Here is a 23768-nt window from a genome sequence, read left to right as displayed (position 1 = left end):
GTCTGGTACAGAAGATTTTTTTGAAGAATTTTTGTTTTAATGTAGGACTGACAGCATGATGCAACACTGCTGAGAATAAGAGGAGTACGTATTTCATATTGTGCAAATGGGACTTATTGACAAGTCAGTAAATGTCACACATTTTAGAACACTGTTATTTTCTTTCCAATTTGAAATAACAACATACAATTATTTAGGAAGAGAAATGAAAACCGAGAGTTTAAATTTCTCTAGAATAGTACAGTTACTTTTATTTTATCCTCACTGATCATTATAAATAACTGTGATAACTTGAATTCAATTTCAATCCAAAGTGAGCAATTGGTTCAACACAACGATACATACTAAATGTTTTTTTTTTCCCTTAAAAACGCCCGATACACAAATTTGTAAATATATTATTTTGGAGCTACAAATATAATCTTCCTGCCCCTCCTAAAAATGGAAATCAATGTTTCACAATTTTATTAGGAGTTTGATATGCGAGTTACAGAGAACTTGAAGAAATCCATCCATCTATCAATTCCTATTTTTCAGGGTTTGTTTGTTTTTTAAAAAACATTTTAAATGATGTTTCACTTCTTATAGTGGTAAGTAACTTTTCCGTATCCATTTGCATTACCATGCTACTCTACTCTTCCCTGGTTTGAAAAGCATTTGGAGCTAAGTCAATCTTATCAAAAAGAGGCATAAATTACTAAATCATTAACAGTTCTTATCCACTTTGCTGGGGCCACATAGGCATTGGATCACACTCAAACTCCAACTTTGAACTTCTAGAGGAAAAATATCTGCTCTGGGTGGAAAAGACTCCCTTAAATTGACTGAGTGATCCCTGTACCACAAAAACCATCACGCCTGCCTGGATTCAATTTCAATCTATTGCTCCTTATCCAAGCAGCAATCCACTTTGGGTAAGAACCAATCAGGGAGCTCACATACTTAATACGGACGGAAAAATAGATTCAAGAGCCTCATAAAGATGTTAAATGGCACGAAGGAGAAGAACAGGCACTGTAGCAAAACACAGTGTAATGACCAAGGGCCAGAAGTTCACTAATACTTTCTCAAATCGGTTTTTTTCTTCCTCCATATCAATTTGTCTCTTCCTCCTAGCTTCATTGTCATCCAGTTTCCTTCCCTTCCCTTGGCCTCTATTCTTTTCTCTTATGCATCTCCCTCCTCTAGTAGAAAAGAAGGGAAGAGAAGATATATGTACATACTTACATGTTTCTGCACATGATAGTGACTTGCATGTCAGAGGAGAAAAAGATAGTTTAAGCAGACAGGTAAATTAAGTGTATACATTATCTTACTTTGCAGCAAATTAATTTTCATTTGCAATTATTAATACATTTACTTTTTTGTCCTTGGCTTGGCCTGTTTTGGAGTATGGCTTATGGCAGCTTTACACAAATTGTGTGTGTGTGTGTGCGTGCGCGTGCATGCTCATTTATTGAGGGGGAACAGGGAAATTATCTCCAAGAGTGATTTCAAGATTGAAACTTGGCAATTGAAGATGGGCATTTCCACAAGATTTTTGTCTATGTTCTATTTTTTTTTATTTTTTGCTGTCTTTGCTCTTTCACATTAGGAGGGCCATCTTGAATTCAGGGTTATCTTCAGTGGTGGGATTCAAATAATTTAACAACCGGTTCTCTGCCCTAATGATTTCTTCCAAGTACCAGTTCACCAAACTGCTCAGAAACTTAACAATGGGTTCTCTCGAAGTGGTGCGAACTGGCTGAATCCCACCACTGGTTATCTTCCTTCCGATTATATAGGGTTTAATTGCAATTTGCTTTAAATGCTATCTTGAAAAGCATGAGGCATGTCTACACTGAAGTGAAAACTGAATTCCTATTCATGATGTATATATCACAATAATTTGTGGTTCCTTTTCATTGCACAAATATTTATTATGGCCCATATCATCACCACATTACTGAAATGGCTCCATAGCTTGTATGTTATGACAGCCCCACAGGGATATTAATACAGCAGCTGGGTAGAGTGAGCAAGTCTTTAGTATCAAATGTGCTGCGTAGCCAATTCATATGAATTGGATGCTCTAGAAAGCCTATTTTCTTTGTCATCCGTCCACTTTGTATTCCAGCCATGACTATGGAAAGAAACAGGCAGTGAGCTGAGAACCAAGAACAATGACAAAAAGCAGAACGTCCACATGCCCTTCTTTATAAGGGTCTGGACAAGAGCCTCTGTTTTAGGAACAAGACATCTCTGGCCCACCCTCCTAATTAGACCACCACTGGAGTTTTGGGTCATACTCCTCAAGTAAGACTCTTCCCCCGGGCCTCATCGTTTGCATTCCCCCACTTGAGAAGCTGGTGCTTCCAGGTTATCCAATTTGAGGGTGTCCATAATTTCTAGCTTTATTTTAACTTCCTTGTCTTCTCCCTGTCTGAAAAAGAGGTGGGGAAGTAGGCACTAGGAACTAATGATGCTGGGTCACCTTCACACTTTCCTAATAGGTTTCAGGTGCTCAGGTGCACCTGAAAACACATTTTCAGGTGCTCCATTGTCTCCTTGGAGCAGACAATGCTGGCTGTGAGGGAACCAGGATTTGGACAGGCTCCAAAGTCTTCTGTCGCACACTTTCATGAATCCAAGCGGAAAGACCTTATTGCAAACACCCTACTATTCCCTCCATCGTTCTCCTTATCACCCCCATATGCTGAGGTCATATACTACTTCTGCAGAGAAAGACTTTCTGACATAGACATGGAAATTGGTATGGACTCCTGATTCTTCAAGGTCCCACTTCATGTATGGTAGGAAACTTACCTAGATATCAGTAACTCTCTGCTACCAAAGTTTGTCAAGGATGGCAATGAAACTGGTCAGGACCAGCCATTTTTTCCTCACCTTCACAGTTTGTTCACGTCACAGAAGGCCTCAGCAGAGTTTACATGCATTAGTCCTCAACTTATGACAGGTTGCTTATCAACCTTTTAATGTTTCGACAGACTCCCCAAAGCTACTTTCAACCCTGTTTAGAAGTTGTGGTTGCTGCAATGGCCCCATAGTCATTCACCCCTACAACTGACCACAGGGACTCTGTAGCTCCTCCGAATTATTCCCCCCCCATCCTGCCCCATTGGGTCCCTGCAGGCCTTTGGGCTCCATTCCCATCCCATCTTGTCCCACCCTCCCTCTCTCTCTCTCTCACACACACACAAACACATTCCATTACACCCCCTTCTCCAGAGCTCCGGATCCCTGGAAAAGGAGGGCAGGCCACTGTCCCTCAGCATCCCTGGGCTGCATGGCTATGCCCCAGAATTGGCCTCCATTTTCAGAGCAACCACAATACCTTGTGGCCATGCTGAAATGGCAACTGCTTCCAAAATGCAGCCATGTGGCCCAGGTATGAAATGAAATTGACTCTGCTTCCCTAAAACAGTCTGTGCAGCCCTGCGGAAAGCTCCAGAATTTTCTGCAGCGCTGTGCAGTCTGCAGAGTGGACTGCTTGACCCCTGGGTCGTGTGGCTGCATCCTGGGAGCAGCTGCCATTTTCAAAGCCGGCTCCATTAGTCCAATCCAAGTTACTGACTATCATGGTATATGCATTTCCTTGTTTTGCCCTCCATTCCCCATTCTTTTTCTATTTGTGTTTTGTCGGTTAAATTGTAAACCTGCAGGCAGAGACTGCTATGTTGCAAATCTGTAGAATGCCTGGGGAATGTTAGGCACAATGGTAGCACTGAAAACAACGGAAAAGCCATTTCTGCTATTTGTTGTGTGTTAGAGAAAGGCCTGGTCTTCACCTTGAGGAAGCTTTTTAAGATTGCCCAGGAACCTCTGTCCTATATTCTGCTAGAAAATGAGCACAAGATTTGCATGACTCTTTGCATGACTTGTAACACATGATCCCCGATCACTGTATCTCCACCCTGTTAAGTCTTATTTGGGATCCTCTAGCAGGTATTTGGATTTCATGGAAACAGAACCAAGTGGAAGCTGTGAATTTTCATGAGGATGGAGAAGAGAAAAGATACAAATGCCCACCACCAAACAGAATAAATTTTATGCAGTTTGAACATTTGAATCTGAACTGCTTGAACAAAATAAACTATATAAAAATGGAACATTAAAAAAAAATACCTTAACTGGATGAAAACCAGGGATGCGATCTGACCGGTATAACTACCGGTTCTGTTGCTCTGCATCGTGGGTGTGCAATTTACGACCTGCTGAGCTGCCCAGACAGCTGAGCAGCGCTGTGTGCGAATGTGCAGTGGTTGGAAAAGCCCTTTTCTCCTGCTTTTTCAACTGCAGCTGTGCCGCACAAAGCAGCTGAAGTTGAAAAAGCAGGAAATAAAGGACAGGTAAGAGCCTGGGCAGGCAGGTGGGCCCAAACAGCAGCAGACATAGAACTGGTTCTATGTCTGCTGCTCTTCAGAGCAATGGGCCAAAACAGAGCAATCGGTTCTAAAGAGGTGGACAGAACCGGTAGAATCCCACCCCTGAGGAAAACCATATTCTAAGGAATACATGAACTAAATACAAAGCATGTGTCCTAAGAAGTATTTTGACATTGGAGGACAGCAATCAGCTTATGGTAATCGACTTAGAATTTCTGCAGGAACTGTTAAAATTTATTACCACATTGAAGAAGAAAGACATTTCATACCTGGGAAACTATATATATGATGGTTGCAATACTATTGGGAAAAGAAAAATATCTAACTTCACTGGATGCTGCCATTTAGAAAGTCCTTTTTCACTCGCCATAAAGGCAGTCATTCATTTGCCAAGCAGTTGTACCGCACTGGTTTCATCTTTGTAAAAATGTAGGGTGCAAACAGCCAGATATTGTAGATAAACTGCCTCTGCCAATCAGCTCATTTAATTAAAGCAGGGGATGTCTCCTGTTCAACATTGTGAGTATCGTTCTCTCAGCAGTCCTATCAAAAGAAAAGGATAAAGAAATGAGGAACAGGAACATCTTACATGGATAGTGTTCCCTTCTAGCACATCTTAGAAGTGCAAAATAGCTTTTTGATGCCTAATTTGAAGCACAATGGTTTACCATATGCTTTGTATTTATACTTAATAGCCTACTACAGTAGTCTTAATTTCCTTCATGATATACTCACGACAGGGATTTGTATCAAGATACGAAATGGACTCAGTGTTGTGGCCTTGGGCTAACAAACTAGATCTAATATGATACCCAGGGCAGTTTGGCTTAACATAATAAGGCACCTAGGAAAACACTGCCAATTTGATAAGGAAAATTCTAGATTAGTCTGACAAATAGTCTGACATGATGTAAGCAACATGCTATAGATTGCTATAAGGGACGCGGTGGCTCAGTGGCTAAGATGCTGAGCTTATCAATCAGAAAGGTCGGCAGTTCGGCAGTTCAAATCCCTAGCACAGCGTAACAGAGTGAGCTCCTGTTACTTGTCCCAGCTTCTGCCAACCTAGCAGTTTGAAAGCATGTAAAAATGCAAATAAAAAATAGGGACCACTTTGGTGGGAAGATAACAACATTCCATGTGTGCCTTCAGCGTTAGTCATGCTGGCCACATGACCACAGAGACGTCTTCTGACAACGCTGACTCTTCAGCTTTGTAATGGAGATGAGCACCACCCCCTAAGAGCTGGAAACGATTAGCATGTATGTGTGAGGGGAATCTTTACCTTTACCTATAGATTTCTGGATGCTCAGAAGACTTTGATCAAACCGCAGACAACAAGACCAACGTTCCCCAAATCAGGAAGTATTTAGCATGCAAAACCCAAGAAACTTGGCCTGAGAATTCCAAAAGCATCTAGAATGTGCAAATTTGAGGAACTCCATCTATCTGATGAAGAACTTTATCTGCCTGATGAAGTGGGCATTGGACCATGAAAGTTTATGAAATAAAATGTTGATTAGTCCTTCAAATAACTCAAGAGACTTTGTTGAAAAAGCATTTCTATTGGCAACATAGGGAGAATGAATTTGATATTATTAGCATACTAATTAGATCAGCTTTAATCTCCGATAGGGTAATATACCCTCTCTCCAGGTGAGCTGCTCTCAGTCCTCAGAGCATGCTGTGTGAATATGGAAGCAGTAGCAAACTGAGACAGGCCGGGGTTAGTAGGAGTCAGCTGAAGGAAGAACAAGTAGGCGGCTAATCTCACAGATAAAGCCATTCTTCAATGAGTCTACAAAGAACAGTTTCAGAACACTCAGAAATTGTCATAAGATTGGGATGCCAAAATACTTCATGACTCTCTTTTGGAGCGATGCTTATAAATCGCTTCTCTGCTGGCATGTCTAATTTTATCATGAAACTGACACAGACTCCTGTTCTGCTGCCTGGTATCTAAGTCTGCCCTAATGCTATCGAACCACTTCACGCTGAAGAAAACAAACAAGCAAAAATCCCCATTTTTCAACCCATGTCGTAAATGCTGTTTTAAAATACACTATATACGTTATGGATAAAACAAATAGTTGGAGACTCTAAAGGCTGAAAGTGGGGAATACGCCATAATTGTTGCATTGTATTGTCCATACAAAATGTATGGGGCACTCTGCCACAGTCTGCCATTGCAGTCCCTGATGGCAAATAGGAAGATTAATGCCTGCAGTTCTGACCACTGTTCATATCTTTACAGTTACACATTATTTATAGGAATCAATTAGCTCTCTGTCTCTCCTGTTTTATTACAGGACTCTGTTCAGATCTCTGGTGTGCCCTTTTAAAATAATGATGGATGATGGACTTTCAAAATGAGTAAAACTTGGACAATCCCCAGGGAACAAGCAGAGGGCAGGAGCTTTAAACGATGATAAAGCACAACCTTGGTGAGACAGTAAGAATCTGTCTGTGGAATGAGTGTGACGTTTGTTATGCTTGCAGCTTTTTTCCTCCTTCGGCTGAGAAGTCTTAGGTGAGCCTCCAACTCTTTTTTGTTTAAAGAAAATGGGAGCAAAAACTTGTTCCACAATATCTGACTTGGAAGAGTTACACATATGTAGCAGATTTGCAAGTTCAGTAGGACTCTGGGAAACTTTTATCCCAAATATTAGAGATGGTCTCATTTTACTTGTCTGCAGCAGAGTCCAGAAGAGTTTGTGGGGAGGGTGGGGAAGCTCAAGCCAGGAGAAGAAATACCTTTAAATAAAACTCTAGCTAACATTAATGTATTAGCTACACTGACTCCTCGTCTATTCAATAATTCCCCCTGTCCTCTGCCTAAAAATTATAATTTAGAATCAGCTTTTGAAGGCTCTCTAAGAATGTTTAGCATTTTTAGGTACTGCATTTTGTGCACTTCTGATCTTGGCTAGTGCTTGTGTTTTGAGGCTACATGGAGGTATTGCTGCAACAAAGTAGATCAAGGATTATCAAAAGTTCTAAAAAGTATATTCTCAAAGGTTTGGAATGGGTTGAGATTGTCAGTTGAGAAATGATAGATTGATTTGTTTTGCAGCTGATCAGCTTCTAATCTGAAGCAAACAGAAAAAATTAGCCATCATAGTAAAACTGTCACTAAAGGTAAAGGTTTCCCCTGTCCGATCGTGCCTCGATTCTAGGGGCTGTTGCTCCATCTCTGTTTCTCAGATGAAAGAGCTAAGTATTGCCATTGCCCAAAGACATTTCTGTAGTCATGTGACCAGCATGACTATACACCAAGGCACACGGAACGCCTTGATACCTGTTTATCTACTTGCACTTGGCATGCTTTCGAACTGCTAGGTGGGCAAGAGCTGGAGCAAGTAAGAGGAGCTCACCCCATCTTGCAATGCTCGGGTCTTTAACCATCCAGCTTTCCAGCTGACAAGCTCAGTGTCTTTAACCATCCGCATAAAGCCAGGCCAGACCATAGACAAAAGGCAAGGAGGGAGCTTTGAGTAGGCAGTCCAGGCTAGGACTGACTGGTTTATGAATGAGAGAATTGGAAGGAAGTTCCGTTTCTGCCTGAATTTTGATCATGTGTCAGAGGAGGCTGTGACAATCGTAAGTGTGAGGGGCGGTTGCAAGTCACTCTTGTCAGTGCTGTAACTTTGAATGGTCACTAAACAAATGGTTGTAAATTGAGGATTACCTGTATGTCCTTGTAATTACCAGGAGTCAAATCCAAATCGCAGCTGTAACTTTTTATAGGTGAAGGTTTGGAATGCATTGATTGCTTCTTAGATAATGATGCTTGCAGTGGGAAGGCTTTTCATTTTTGACAGATGAACTCCAAAACTATTACCTATTTTTGCTCTGAAATTAGGTGGATGTGCACTAAATATGCTGAGTCCTTTGTCCTAGGAAATCAATTTATATTCTAAAGTCCAGCCAGTTGGGAGCTTGCAATTCTTTAAGTTATCTGTTGCTGAAGTCACAAACAGGATTTCATTGATAAAATAAAAACTCTGGGGACTCAGAGATCTCTTGCCTTTGGGCTTAATTGCACTGCCTGGTTGTCCTATCGCCAGAGTAGATAAGTACCCATTACTGGAGGGCAGACATGGATGATGTTGCTCTCCATTAATCCCCTATGCAGCATCAAAACTATTTCAGGGCATCTATTCTGCTTCCAAAATGCATGCTTCCATCTTCAGTCACATTGAGTATTCTTGTCCATTTGGGCTAGAGTGCTTCAATTTTCAGTAGAATAACCTCAACCATTCATTGTCAGCTATGCCAAGAAAGGATTGCTCCTTCAATTGAATCAATACTGCAGCTAATTCTAATAGTTTCTATGCCCTTTTTCAGCAACAGTACTGAAACAGCACAGTCCTTAAAATCTTTGCATTGCAGAGAGCAGGCTGCCAGTTTGGAGGCCAGCAAAAAAATTTGGGGTGTATCATCATCGCTGTCATCATCATTATCTTGAGTAACACTTTTTATACATTAGCTTTTTTAAAAGTCTATCAGTTTACAATTTTTCCAGTCTCTTGAAATAAAATGGCATTACCCAAGCTCCTAGAGAATATCCAGTGCTAGAACAACCAATTAGAATGGTACTGTATATAATTCAAAGTAGTCATTTAGTTGGATTTTATATATCTCTATAGGGCTCATTTCTTTCTAACCTCTAAATTTTAAATTCCAAACTAAATTCTTACAGTAAACTCATTTCTTTTTCTTTTTTTTTAAACAAATTTTATTAATTTTAAAGACAAACAAAATAAAACATCATTAGACATTGCAAACATAAAACCTCTTTCCATTATAAATCTTTACAAGGCAGGTAAAACATTATTTTATATCACATACTTCTAATTTACCCCATTTCCATGTAGACACATAAATTCCTTTTAACAAATTTCACATTATTTCTCTTTGCTCTTATTCAATCACATTTCTTTTCTATATTTATCTACTATTAAATCATCATATTTATATTTCCCTCTGGCTTGTTTACAATTATTCTCATCTGGCATTCCTCCGAGATTTTATTAATTCTCAGTTAAACATACACACACAAAACACAAAAACATAAAACTTCCTTTTAGAAAGTAGCTTGGCCCCAGATAACCTCTTTTTGTATGGACTTCAATTAAATTCATGCTCTTCTTATATACCATTAACTATCTTGTTTACCATTCTATATCTTCTATATAACTCCTCCCCGCTTTTCCCTCTTCTTAATTATATTTTATATATTTCATCTTGCTTTAAGTCAATATTTTTATATCTTTTGTCCATTTTTTCCATTTACATTTATCTCATTCCCAATATAAAAAAAGATAATTTCTCCTGAAATCACTAATCAGAGTATGATGCCTTTCTATCATTCCCCTAAATTGAAATTTAAAATAACACCTAAATCCCAATCTGATTCTGCTTAGTACATTCTATTTCAAAAACAGATACTACAATAATAAAACAGATACTACAATAATAAATAATAACATCAGCACATTAGCCCGTTAAACTCTATAATTAAACTAATATTTTAAACATTTCCTTTAATATTTTATTAAAACTTAAAATCATTCATTATTAAACATTTTAACATTGTACTTTAATATTTTAATCTTTTATTGAATCTTATAAAATTCTAATTTTCTATTTTTAATACAAATACTACAACACTATCATGTGTACTTTGCAGAATCCCTTTTTTTAAAAAAAAAATCATACATTACCCTTTGTCCCTAAAAATTTTTTTCTTTTTCCCATCTTGTTTTATACCTTTGTGACTTTTTTCCCCCTTTTCCCTTTCTTTCTTGACCCACCTAGACTTTTTACCCACTCCTCTCCGAACCTCCGCCTTCTTGGCTTCCCCTCTCTGTTGTATTCTTCTTTCCTTTTGCTTTCTAGCATTATATTGATTTTGCATCTTATTTTTCTCTTTCATAGATATTTTTTTAAGTCTTAAGTCCTTCCTTTTCCCTCCTCTCTTTCTCCTTTCTTTCTTAATCAAATTTTTTAGTTAATTAAAAATGGCTTCTTCTTCCTCCGCTTCTTTCAGCTGTTGTTGAATTTGCTGACACATAGCAAGCGCCATTTCTAAAAAACAAAGGGCTTCTCCCATAGCGTCCTTGCCTTCTTTCCTTATTTTTACATATTGTTTTCTTAGTTCATCGAGAGATAGAGCCATTATAAACTTTTTCTTCTTCTTTTTCTTTATCCTCTTCTTGTTATTAAGCCAATCAAAATATTTCCAAACTTAAAACAATTCCCCAAAGTCCCAAAGTCATCAAATAGTCCAGGCAAAGCACAAAATTCTTCCTTTTGCAGTTTCTCTTCCTGGGTTAATGTCAATTAGGGAAAAAAACCCAATCTGTATTTTAAATCCTTTTTGCAATTAGCTTCTAATCTCTTAATCTTCAAGGCATCTCCTCCAACAAAGTCTTAATATAATTCTTTTTTCCCAAACCTCTCCCTTCCCACTTGTAACAAAGGGCTTTAAATTTTTACCTTCTGTTAAAAAGCAGATTTTCCATGTCCATTTGTTAGTTCCATAAGGGAGGGAGAGTAACTTTCCCTTTCAGCACTTTCATTCGCCGCTTTAGAAAACCTCCATTGGGAACATTGTAACATCCAAAAAAAAAAAAAAGTAGTTTTCAAGGTATTGAATATGTCCTTAAAGTCCCGGTTCAGCCAAGAAAAACTTTCATTTTGTAACTTCCTCCTTCTTCCTCCTGCACATTCTTAAGCCAGTTGCCGGCTTCTTCATGGAGGCCATTAAGACCGCCGCTCCACCGCCTTGAGAAAAGGGGTTTTTTGCCGGCTGGGGAGGGGGTCTGTGGTACCCCTCAACCCCTGTCCGGATCCCTTCTATCTTCGGCTGCCCCAACAGGGCAGCCTTATCCTCCAGATCCATCGGGTTCGGAGGCACCAAGACGGCTAGCACGGCAGGGATCGCGGAGAATCGCGAATCCCTGCTGTTGCCAAAGCCTGGCAAACTGGAAGTTTTCACAGTAAACTCATTTCTTAATCCTTGGTCCATGACTTCCCCAGGGCTTGCAATCTGCTGTATTTCCAGATGGAATAGGACAACTTGCCACAGCCAACTCAACTCACCATGGCCAACTCGGTGCGGGACAATTTAACAATTCTGTTTAACTATGTACCATAAATTAAAAATTATTTTAATTGTTGCCATTCATATTTCATTCTGTCCCTCCTTTTGCATCCCCCCCTTTTTTTTGAAAACAGTTTTATTAATTTTAACAACAAACAAAAACACATGAAACATAAAAACATCATCCTTTCCTTCATGAGTTTACAGACAGTGTATCAGTTGGTTTATCACTTTTTTTTGTGCATCCATTTCATAGTCTCCATTGTAGTTATATTGCATAATAGCTCATATTATCAATCAACAATTATATAGCCTGATATCATTATTAAACAATCATTTGACTATAATTTTATTAATTCATACTTTAGCGAGATAATTATAGTTTACTTAATCTATTTTATAGCAAATCATAAAGTCATAGCAAGTCTATCTTAATAAAATTTTATAAAGATAATATCATAGAAAAAAAGGAAATATGTATTCATTGTTTCCTAAGGTTCTAAATATTCTATTATTATATTTTATTATCTAACCATTGATAGAAAAGGTCCCAAACTTCATAGAATTATTTATCTTCTTGTTCTCTAATTTCAAATGTCAATCTACTCATTTCAGCACATTCCAATATCCTTTCTTCAATGAGTCCATTCCACTATTTCTTTGATATTGGTGTAACTTTTGTCCTGCAGCAAGTTGGCCATAGTGAGTTTGCTTGCAGCATGGCAAGTTGGCTGTGATGAGTTGGCCATGGCAAGTTGGCCACAGCCAATTGTCATAGACCCTTTCCAGATATAGCTACAGACCCTTATAACTTTTTTAAGCAATACAAGTCCCACCATAACCATCATCACCACTACCACCACATACTGTACCTCCAAAGACCTGGGAAACAACCAGCGACAAACAAACAATGCAAGCGCCTCTGAAAGCAGTCAGGGGCTTCCTACAGAAAGCTACACGTTTCCCTGATTTTGGCCTCTTCAACAGCTTTTGTATGAAACACTTTGTTTCTCCTGTTTGCTGTAATTGGATGCTAAATGCTCCCCAAACAGCATATGTCTGCAATTCTTGACAGGTTATTGTGCCCTAAATTGTATCCCGTATCCGAGAATGCTGATTGATTTTATCAACATTAGTTTCTGACTCACCAGGGTAGGCTTGTTATTGGCCCAGACATACTCCTGTATACCAGAAGCACCATCAAACTCTCCCTTATCCCTCTCCCTGGTGTGACTGAGTGAAAACAGCAACAACAATGCCCATAATTCATTCGTCTCCTCTCCAATTGTCCAGCCTCTATCATTAGATGGATCTGCAAATCTACCATCTAATGCCTGAAGTACATAGCTCTTCATGTATCCAGGTGAATGTGTGTGTGATAGCATGTGTGAATTTCAGAACCAAATCTCAAGCTACAGCCTTGAGTTATTAGTGAAATGCAGTTAACCTTGGAATAATTACAATGGATATTGTAAATGCTTGCTTATGTAAGTTTATTTGTGCATTAAAATGAGAACTTTGATGCTACCCCTGCAACTCCTGCGTGTGTCCTCTCCTTGTAACACCTTGCTTGCCTCTTCCACTCTCCTTCAATTATTGTTACTATTGTAACAGGAGGCTGCCCCCGGGGTGTATTTCAGAGGTGGTTTTCAGCAGGTTCTAACCAGTTCTGGAGAACTGGTGGTGGAAATTTTGAATAGTTTGGAGAACCGGCAAATGCCACCTCTGACTGGAGATTTTACAGTATCCTTCCCCTGCCACACCCACCAAACCACGCTCACAGAACCAGTAGTAAAAAAAAATTGAATCCCACCACTGGTGTATTTAGGTGATGTGATTTAATGTCTGTCATTGTCTGTCTCTCTATCTCTGTTTCTGTCTGTCTCTATTTCTCTTTGTCTCTCTGTGTGTGTGTCTCTCTCTCTGGTTTCTCTCTCTCTCTCTCTCTCTTCTCTCTCTCTCTCTCTCTCTCTGTGTGTGTGTGTATATACCCCTCTCTGCTTGCAGTGTGTGTGTGTGTGTGTGTGTGTGTGTGTGTGTGTATACCACCGTCTGCTTGCAGTTTTGGTTTGTAAAAGTCTGATGGGTTTGTCTAAATAGCTGTATTGGAGGATCACTGTCCAACAGCGAAGCTTTTGGGAGGAAAGGATTATTAAAATATAGAAACCACTGAACAAATGCAGCAGCCCGCATGGTTTTGTGCAGACCCCAGTGTGCACATTTATCACCTCTCCTGTGGGAGCTGCATTGGCTGCTGATTTGCTTCCAGGTGCAATTCAAGGTGCTGGTTGTCACCTTTAAAGCCCTTCATGGCTTGGGACCAGGTTATCTGAGGGACCATCTCTTGGGGATGGCAAGGAATGTGGTGTGTTCCATCCCTGAGGGAGATATACCTGGTGGGACCCAGAAGAAGGGCCTTCTCCGTGGTGGGTCCCTCTCTCTGGAACATCTATCCCCCAGAGATTAGAATGGCCCGCACTCTAGCACTCTTCTGGAAGGCACTGAAGACCAGGTTCTTCCAGTGGGCAACCCAGAGTAAACTGGAGCAGGATGGAGCCCATTAAATGGCTCATATGATGTGTTGTCGAGGGGCAGGGGTAGAGGGTTATTTTATTATATATGATTTTTTGTTAGTTTTATTGTTTTTATATGATGTTTTTATATTTTTGTTAAGGCGCCTTGAGTTGCCATGGACGGCAATATACATTCAATAAATAAATAAATAAAATATTGAGCAGACCTGTTCATACATTATGTATATTCTGGAGATGGTAGAATCACCTCGGTATTGTAGGAAGACAGCTGGGTTAATCTGTGGTAGCCTCAGATCAGGAGTTTGGTAGCAGGGGTACAAACCTGCACCTGCATAATTATCCTTTCCCACCCTCCCCTCCACATCACCCTGTTTTAGGTCCTACATCCGTTTAGCCATTCTGTAGTGAAGTAAGCTGTGGCTCAGAAAAGCTTCTTCTTTTTTTGGACTCCTTCTGACTCAATTCTGGTGCCACTGTTGTGAGTAGGATTCACCCACCCACCCATTTCTCTTTAAGAATCAGCCTCTGAGCTGCCACTGATTACTTACTATTGGTGGCGTTTGGACTCATTAAAAAAACTATCAAAGTTATTCATGTTATAAATGTTTACAGTCACACATTCATCATATAAAATGAGTTTAAAAAGCCAAACAATAAATAAACATTTATTAGAGTTGCTGGCAGAGGGGCAGAGAAAAGAAGTCAAGGGACGATCTGTGTCAGTAGACAGATTTTTAATTTATGGTGGAAACTTGTCATGGTGGAGCTGGCCAGACTTCCTGGGGTGGGGTGGGGGCATATGAAGAGCGCCAGAGCTAGCTGTGGTACAATCTGCAGGATATCAAATATTGAGAGGGTAGAAAGAATAAGTGGACTTCCATGTTCACCTCTAAATGATCAGGTACATTATTTCCGAGTGCGGCTGATCCGTCTTTTGGGTCACTTCTTACGCGATGTGTGATGATAACATCTCTTCTTCTTCCTCAGCCACTGAAACCTTTCCCTGACATTTCTCACCTGAGGCATCTCTTCCATATTGCATATATATCTTTTGCATATTGCATATATATGTCAAAGAAAAGATGACAGGAATGCTGAAATCAAGATGGATGGGTGTCTGCAGAGAGGAGCTCAGAAAAAGATCAAGACAATACAGAGATGTGATTTGTGTACGGAACAAATGAAGGTCCAAAAGTTAAGCATGATTGCGTGATTCATGCCACCAATTGCACAGTTGCCAGAGATAAATAAGCATGAATGGTTTACTGTGTTAGAAGCACTGCTGAACTTTACAGACAATAATCTGCATCTTTTAACATAATCTTACATGCAGAAAAATGTATTTGTTTAAAATTGCATCCCTGGGAGAGGTGATAGCTAACTTTTGTTGGTTGGAATACGGAGAATAGTTAAGTTTCTAATCCTACAAACTCATTTTTTATCTGAAATAGAATTTTAGATGGATTATTGCATAATCACACTATAATATATAACTCAGTGATCTGTTAAAATCTTATAGTACTTCATTATAATGTCAGTGTGCAGAATACAGTTGATGGATGAGGTAGTGTGTATTATTAAAAGGCATAATTTGAAAGCCATGACCAGAGGCATAATAGATAGTAGAGAGAGAAAAAAAACTGCACAATCATCCGTTGACTAACACAGTATACATTTTCTTTTCTTTTTCCCCCCTAAAATCATCTTTAATTTATTTGGCTTCCTATCTCTTTTCTTTTTTTCCCCACTTATATGGAGCTACTTACCAAAAAGAAGCAATAGGATGATGGGGGTGGTTTGAATGGCTGATGAAGAAGAGGAACACATACATACCCAGCACAAATATAGATAGGAGAGAGAGAAAGGGTGGGGGAGACATACACACATATATACTTTATTATATTTTCCTTTATTTCTTTCAGGTGGGGATAGCTATGCCCTTTGCTGTAAAACAAAGAAACAGCAACCTAATAATTACTGTTTGATTTAAAAAAAACTGTGCAAAGTTTTAATAATTCTTTGGCTCTTAGGTGTATAGTAGTTCTTCAGAGAGTCTTAACATATTGTGCACATGATAATTAAAATGTGAAGTTCGTGACACTTATTTCATTTCATTTCTTCCTTTCCCTAGATTTTCGAGGTTTTTGGCTGGTTTGAATTGCCTTCAAAGTAATGTTTAAAATGTTTGGGTTTTTTTGGTTTAGATTTTTCTTAGAACACTTTAATTCACTAAGAATGTTTCTTCTTTTTTTAACTGATCCCATTTTATATATATATATATTTAAAAGTCACAAATATATACAATACAGATAATCCTTGACTTGCAACCACAATCAAACTCAAAATTTCTATTGCTAAGCAGGGCAGCTGTTCGGGGCGTTTGGCTCCATTTTATGATCTTTCTTGCCATAGTTGTTAAGTGAATCATTGCAGTTGTTAGTGACACAATTATTAAGCAAATGTGGCTTCCTCATTGACTTTGCTGGTCAAAGGGTGACAAAAAGGGAAAACATAACTCTGGAACAAGGCAACTCTCATAAATACATATCAGTTGCCAAGCATCCAAATTTTGATAACATAGCCATGCTGCAATGGTCGTAAATGTGAAAAATAATCATGAGTCACTTTTTTCAGTGCCACTGTAATGTCAAATGCTCACTAAATGAATGGTAAATGAATGGTTATAAGTCAAGGACTACCTGTACAATATTTTGCTCTAACTCTACAGCTATGGAATCAGATTATTGCACTTTGCTATGAGTAAAAAAAGTGGGGATACACTGCTGAAATTATAGAAGTTGAAAATCCTAATGTGCAAAACTGCTTAGGAATAAGTCACTGCATACAGTGAGATTTAGATACAGATGTGATTTGCACTGTGAATTAATATATATTAAAATAGATTACAGTGTCTACAAGCGGGCAGCGTTGCTGAGGTTGGAGACCCCTGCCTTAGACACGAACAGGATGGGAGTTGCCAAGTGCCCAAAATATGATCACATGATCATGAGTCTCGGTATGTGGCCATCAGAACTTTGAAATCAGGTCCTAGGCAGTTTGGTGGAGATTGGTCATAACTTCAACTGGTTGCTAAGTGACCAGTCATTAAGCAAGAACTACCTGACTGTGAATCAGTTGCATGTTGCCTCACAAGTTGTCTCTGCTTTGAACTACAGCTACACAATAGGGATGAGAAATGGATAATAAAATCTTTTCTTCCGTATGAGTGCGAAGAAAGCTCATTAATTTTCTACATTAATTAAACATATACTGCTATATAGTTATAAAATATATAACTTCTAAATTTCATCAAGAGGAGAAAACGGATTTCTCTCCCAATTGCTGCAAAACATAAATATTTTAGTCTATACCAATGTCAGAGAGTTATATTGTCATCAGATCACTAGAAAAACAATTTTCTAGAAATTCAGATCCTATCTTTCTCTATGGGAAGTGTATATCTGAATTATAATGAAAATGATGCTAAGGAATTAATGGCAGCAATAACACATATGGTATCATAATTTTGTTGTATGTGGAATATTCTTTATCCTAGTTAATTTATCTGCGACATCTATTGCAGATTAACATCTGTGGTAGCAATGAACTGTGACTATTTAATCACTGGATAATTTCTGTTTGTTTCATTAATTGTTATCCTTTTCTTCTGCAAAAAAAGAAGCAGATTATATTGGCTTATTTAGAAAGGAATGAAAGAAGGGAAGGAATCCTCCTCTGTGGATTTACAACCTCAGACCCATAACCAAAAAAAGAAAAGAGATAATGATGAAATAGGTTTTTAAGCTTGGGGATATATATTTAAAAATTGGTAGCTTTTATGTAATGATTAGCAGGAGAGAAGGAACCAAAGAGAAGTTGAACTTTCATAAATATGAGTGGTCTACTTTCTTTCTTAGTGCCATTCATTGGGCTGATGAAGTCATTGTTGTTCTTGAAATGATTGTGAATCATGAATGAAAAACGTAGAATAAGGACAACATAAAAGGAAGTTTATTCTTCAGAGTCAGACAATATTTTATAGCTCCCTTGGCTCTTTGCTCTGAAAATGCATGTGACCTTACAGCATGTATTGTATGTCTATAAATCATTGGCTTCTAAGAAAAGGGCAATCTAGCACTACAAACGTCAAAATATTTCTTCCATTATATCAAGGCATCGGTCAACGTGATTTTTCCCCCTTCAAATTAATTGTATCTTTGCATACTTGGACAAGTCCCTGCAGTTTTCTTGTCTAAGTCCCAAAAGTACTTTTTCAGGAGGCAACTGGGCTTTGCTTGTTTTTTCTTTGAGAACTTTTTGCTTCTCATCCAAGAAGCTTCTTCAGCTCTGACTGGACAGTGGGGAATGGAAGGATTTATATTCTTTGCAGACAGACGGTCATTTGCATCCTTTCAGAGGGTCATTGAAGCACTTGGAGGTTTATCTGTGTCCTCAGGGTCAGTTGAGTAATGCTCCTGGTTCCTGTAGTCTGCAATTTTTTTCCTCTGGAAATCCATTCCTACCCCCACACCATTCAAACAGATAAACCTCCAAGTGCTTCAATGACCCTCTAAAAGGATGCAAATGACCAGCTGTCTGCAAGGAATATAAATCCTTCCATTCCCCACTGTCCTGTCAGAGCTGAAGAAGCTTCTTGAATGAGAAGCAAAAAGTCTTCAAAGAAAAAAAGCCCAGTTGCCTCCTGAAAAAGCATCTTTGGGACAACCATGACCTGGTTGACTGAGAATCTCTACAAGGTTTTAAAAAGTGGTTTGCCATTGACTCCTTCCTAGGGCCAAGAGAAAGTGACTGGCCCAAGATCACCCGACTAGCTTTGCGCCTAAGGTGGGACTATGACTGAAGTTTTTCCATTTCTAGCCAGATGCCATAACCACTATACCAAGCTGGCTCTCAATATAATTATAGCATAATATTTAAAGACAGTTTAAAAGCTAATGAATCCTTGATTAATTATTTTGGGTCAGTATCCTTTGTACATTATATCCCTTCCTAAGTGATTAGATGTGGGCAGAATATATAAATTAGCCTCTATTTTAATCATGCACACAGTTCTTTATTTAAAAAAAAGCCACTGCAATTTAGATGAGGTTATCTAATATTATAGATAGACAGTACAGAAGATCTAGCAGTAAGATTTTAAGCTCAGCTGGGTTAACTACATTACATGAATAATAGGATTGTATAAATATTCCATTAGTAGCTAATATTGTCTCTTCAGAGATCAGTTCAAGCTCCATTAGTTAGAAGTGAAAAAGATGTTGTCCGGTTGGGACAAGGATTTTACCTCATTAAGACATTGGTTTAAATCAACAGATTAAAAAAAATTCTTATAAAAACTCCAGCTTTTTTATTTTAAATTATTCTCTGACTCCTGTGAGATTAAAACTGATCTAATTAACTTGATTTTGTTGCAAAATCCTTATGGTTCTGTCAAAAAAAAAATATTTACACATTTTGACAGAACTCCCAGATGTCAAAGTTGTATCTTCTTGTTCATGGATGTTAATTCTCTGGACTTTGGATTCGAGGGGTGAGAATGGCCTCCCTCAGAGATTAGATTGTATTTTGTATGTCCTGTAGAAGAATAAATATTCCAAAAACACTCCAGACAGCATAGTCAATTCTTGCTGCTATTAAAGCTTCAAATCCTGTACCGGAAGATATGAGAAATAATCTTAGAATAAAAGACATTTTTTAAAAAATAGCATTCTTAGTAGAGATAAGCCTTGATTTATTACACAATTGGGACAACAATTTTCATTGCTTAGTAAGACGGTTGTTAAATGAATCACATCAATTTTATGACTTAATTGCCACGGTTAAGATATTACACAAATCACTTCAGTGAATCATACAATTGTTAAATGAATCTGATTTCCCCCATTGACTGCTTGTCAGAAGCCGATTGGTAAGGTCTCCCATGATGATCACATGACTCTGGGATGCTGCAACTGTTGTAAATATACATCAATTGCCAAGCACCTGAATTTTGATCATGTGATTATGGGGATGCTGCAATGGTTGTTTGTGTGAGGACTGGTCCTAAGTTATTTTCTTCAGTGCCATTGTAACTTTGGATGGTCACTAAACAATTAGTTTCATGTTGAGGACTACTTGTAGCATTGTCTTTAATTGTTTTTGCTTGGATCTTCATTGAATTTGAGCTGCTAATGAGGAAACTTAATTATTTCATTAGCCATTCAAATTAACCATATTGAAGACTTTAAATGTGTTGACCAGAAATTGGGGGTTATTTTCTCATGATAAATCATATGCTTCCGCACTCAATCTTCACAATTTGTAGAACTGATATTTTCAGCGGAGAGTTGAACTTACTGCATTTAACCTTCACAATTTTTCTTACTAATGCTAAGTAGAATCTTTCTTTGGGGGTGGGGCTGGGGTTTGGGAAGATTTCCTTTCTTGGAATATATTTGATATAAATTTATTTATATTAATTTTTGAGGACAAAAATGTTAAGTGTTATAGATGTAAATTTGAACAAAACCTGTGATCAGTAAAGTATGTGAGGTGTAAATAATAGAACATAATATCTTATCCTTAACATTAACTTTGATTCTAGTATCACGAGGCCTGATAGGAACTCTGGAGCTGCAGAGTATACTGACATGTGGATTTGGCATTTTTTTTAGTCCTAGTTTGGAGAACAAACTCAATGGCCTGCTTTACTCAGAATTCTAGGTCATAAATTATATTTCTATCCCGCAGCAGTTGGGTTCAAGTGTCACACAATCATATTGCAGCTTCGCATAGTTTATGAGCCAGCCACTGTGTACTTAGGTAAAGAAACCAGAATATAACCCTCTAAGCCAGTGTTTCTCAGCCTTGGCAACCTGAAAATCAACCAATTGCTGGCTGGGGAATTCTGGGAGCTGAAGTTCATATATCTTCAAGTTGTCAAGGTTTAGAAACAGTGCTCTAAGTAATAATGCTGCCATGGTATTTGAAACTATCTAGTTTTCCTGATCTGAATTTTGCATAATCAGATAGCTAAGTGTTTGGTTTGTGTCTGTTCTACACTTATTTTGGGTTTGAGATTATTTTTAGTTTTGCCTTGCTATCTATAAGGCTTTCAACAGCAGGTCCATTTGAATTGTTTTTGAAGTTAACAACATTTTGATAAGAGCAATTTTTCACATCCTTCAACTCCTTGAATATGGCATGCCATGGTGATGAAATTTGTTTTCCTTTCCAAGTTTTAAAAGAGGTGGCATTTATACTAAGCTGCAAAATGATGCATCCAGAGGGCACCAAACACAGGACACAACTCAAGTATGTGCATATTGATGCTCGAAATAAACACAAAAGTCAAATCTTTTGTACCATGATGCCTGTAACAACTCAAATTCCTCTTGTTCCTTGCTGGTTGATGCCTATGACTGACAGGTTCCTGATATTAGGCTATCTATTTCTATGGCAAGCTATGAAAACATATCCTTGCTATTTGGAGGAAATAAATGAGCTCAAGTAGGAAATAACTGTTGTGGCCTGTCAGCAGCCTGCGGAGATGGCAGCAGAGTTGGACAGTGGGGAGGAACATAGGCCAGTCTGGGAGCCTGGGGAGGATTCAGATGAGGGTCCTGCATCTGATACAGAGATGGGACCAGGGCCATCTGGGAGTTGTGCTGACTCCTAAGCCTCCAGAATCTGACAGAGTGAGGCAGAGGAACAAGGGGAGCCTGTTCCCAATGCACGTGTGCACAGAGCTGCCAGAAGGCAAGAACAGTTAAGACAAAAGGGGTGACTTGGGAGTAAGGCTTGGAGGTAATTGGCCCTCCCATAAGACATAAAGGAGAAGCAAAGGGACGGGAATCTTTGCAGGAAGCAACTTTGTTCATACTGGTCAGTTTGAAACCTGAAGCTCCATGTTGAATTTGTGTTCTGTTTTGGCCTCATATAACAAATTGGACATTTAGTTGTTGGCACTATTTCAAGGAAGATAAAGGTGCATGCTTATCAGACTTATCCTGAAGGACTTTCATGGGACTATTTACAAACTGTTTCAGACTCATTACGGGCTGTGAATGACTAAAATTCACAGCCGTTGAAATAAAAAAAATGGGTTTTGGGACTAATGTGTGTTTGTTAGTGTCTCCATAAGCCTTGGTCAGAACAATAACACAAGTCTCTTCCTCTATATCAGAGGTGGGAAACTATGGCCCCTTTATGACTTGTGGACTTCAACTCCCAGAATTCCTGAGCCAGCATGGAGTCCATAAGCCATAAAAGGGCAATCATTCCCCACTCCTGCTCTATATGGATAGAAGTGGAAGAGGCAATCAAGCGTGTGTTCCATTCTGCTCTTCAGTTCAATATATTTGTGCAAAACCACACAAGGAATAATGCAATGGAATAAGTGATGAAAGATGATTGTTCTAACCTAGCGGGATATTTTTTTAGTTGGCACAATGACTCAAAATGTTAGTTTTATCATGAGCTCAGGACAAGCAGGAGGAATTGAGATTGAATTAGAACAGAGGTCTCCAAACTTGGCAACTTTAAGACTTGTGGACTTCAACTCCCAAAATTCTTCTGCCAGCTATGGTTGCCAAGTTTGGGGACCCCTGAATTAGAAGAACAGGATCTGCTGTCTGAGTGGTAGATCCCAAGAAATCATCCAGAGGTCTGATACTAAGCCACTCAAATTGACTCTGCGCCTGTTTTTATGATATGTGTGTGGCCTAATTTGCAGGACTGAAAATTCCAACTTGTCAGATAGCTGGAATACCTCGGAGAAGGAATTTCCTGTTGTGGCCTATGGACCACCCCTCCTCGCCCCATGCCATTGCAATGTCCAGTGTCCTACTCTGTCTGAATGTATTTTTTATTAGGATAAATCCAGAACAGTCAAAAGGTGTTTCAGTCATATATGGGCTAGGTGGGACAGTCTGGCCTTTCTTTCCTTGAACAGGAATGCCTGAAATAAACCCAGCATAACACTGATTGATGATGCCACAGTTTACATGCCTATCTTCTGATCGTTCAGAATTAAGGACTTATTATCAAGAAAGCATTTTACTTAGGTCCCCTCCCCCCCTTAATGGGTGATCTGTTTATATACTGCAGACAGAATCATTGGGTTTAAATAGACTGGTGGGATATTAGAAGACTGGAGTTTCAGAAATAGATTTTTGTTTTTAACAGTTTCGAGAAATGTGTCAAAGTAGACATATGACACTAGGTATCAACAGTTTATGACAAATGTGGGTATTTTTAACTTCTGAATATTAATCATCCTAAGTAAAGTTTTGCTTGAAAATTCAGGTATATAATAGCGATAACTGAAAGAAACATAAATCCATCTTTTACTCATAGCTCTGCATAATCTCCACTTTCCAATGGTGGTTTTCTAAGAACACATAAATTGATTAAAAACACTGAAGTTTTTTTTTCTTCTTCCTAAGATTTCCCTGCAAGTACCGGGTCAAACGTTGTTGTTGTTGTTGTTGTTGTTGTTCTTGTTCTTGTTCTTGTTCTTGTTGTTAAATGGACAAGAACTGACCAACTGGCTTGTTGCTCAAGCTGACAACATGGGCTGACAGAGAGCAACTGGCCCAAAGTCATCCAACTGCCTTTCATGGTGATGGCAGGACTGCAGCTCACTGTCTTCTACTTCTAGCCTGATGTCTTCAACGTTAGATTCTTTGAACTGTAGGATTCTAAATGAAAGGAAACTGTTTGTAGGCTTGTTGTCTGTCT

At 38.7% G+C, this 23768-nt stretch overlaps 1 long non-coding RNA gene across 3 annotated transcripts; it reads right to left on the bottom strand.

Moving 5' to 3' along the window:
• Positions 1-330: 330 nt before the first annotated feature.
• LOC148127056 (uncharacterized) lies at positions 331-11360 on the bottom strand. Of its 3 annotated transcripts, XR_015741891.1 has the most exons (3): positions 10202-11360; positions 4655-4928; positions 331-2122 (listed from the first exon to the last, which is right to left on the bottom strand). It is a non-coding gene; the product is annotated as an uncharacterized LOC148127056 (long non-coding RNA). The 3 variants fall into 3 exon arrangements; XR_015741890.1 differs by lacking the exon at positions 331-2122 and having other exon boundaries at positions 4598-4928; XR_015741892.1 differs by lacking the exon at positions 331-2122 and having other exon boundaries at positions 4598-4928; positions 10887-11360.
• Between the last annotated feature and the right edge of the window lie 12408 nt (positions 11361-23768).

This window comes from Pseudonaja textilis, chromosome 2 (assembly GCF_049901715.1).
Source record: "Pseudonaja textilis isolate UNSWEBS1 chromosome 2, rPseTex1.2, whole genome shotgun sequence".
NCBI classification, from domain to species: domain Eukaryota; kingdom Metazoa; phylum Chordata; class Lepidosauria; order Squamata; family Elapidae; genus Pseudonaja; species Pseudonaja textilis.
The sequence above is the reverse complement of the archived record's forward strand: the minus strand, read 5'-3'. Positions and strand labels throughout refer to the sequence as shown.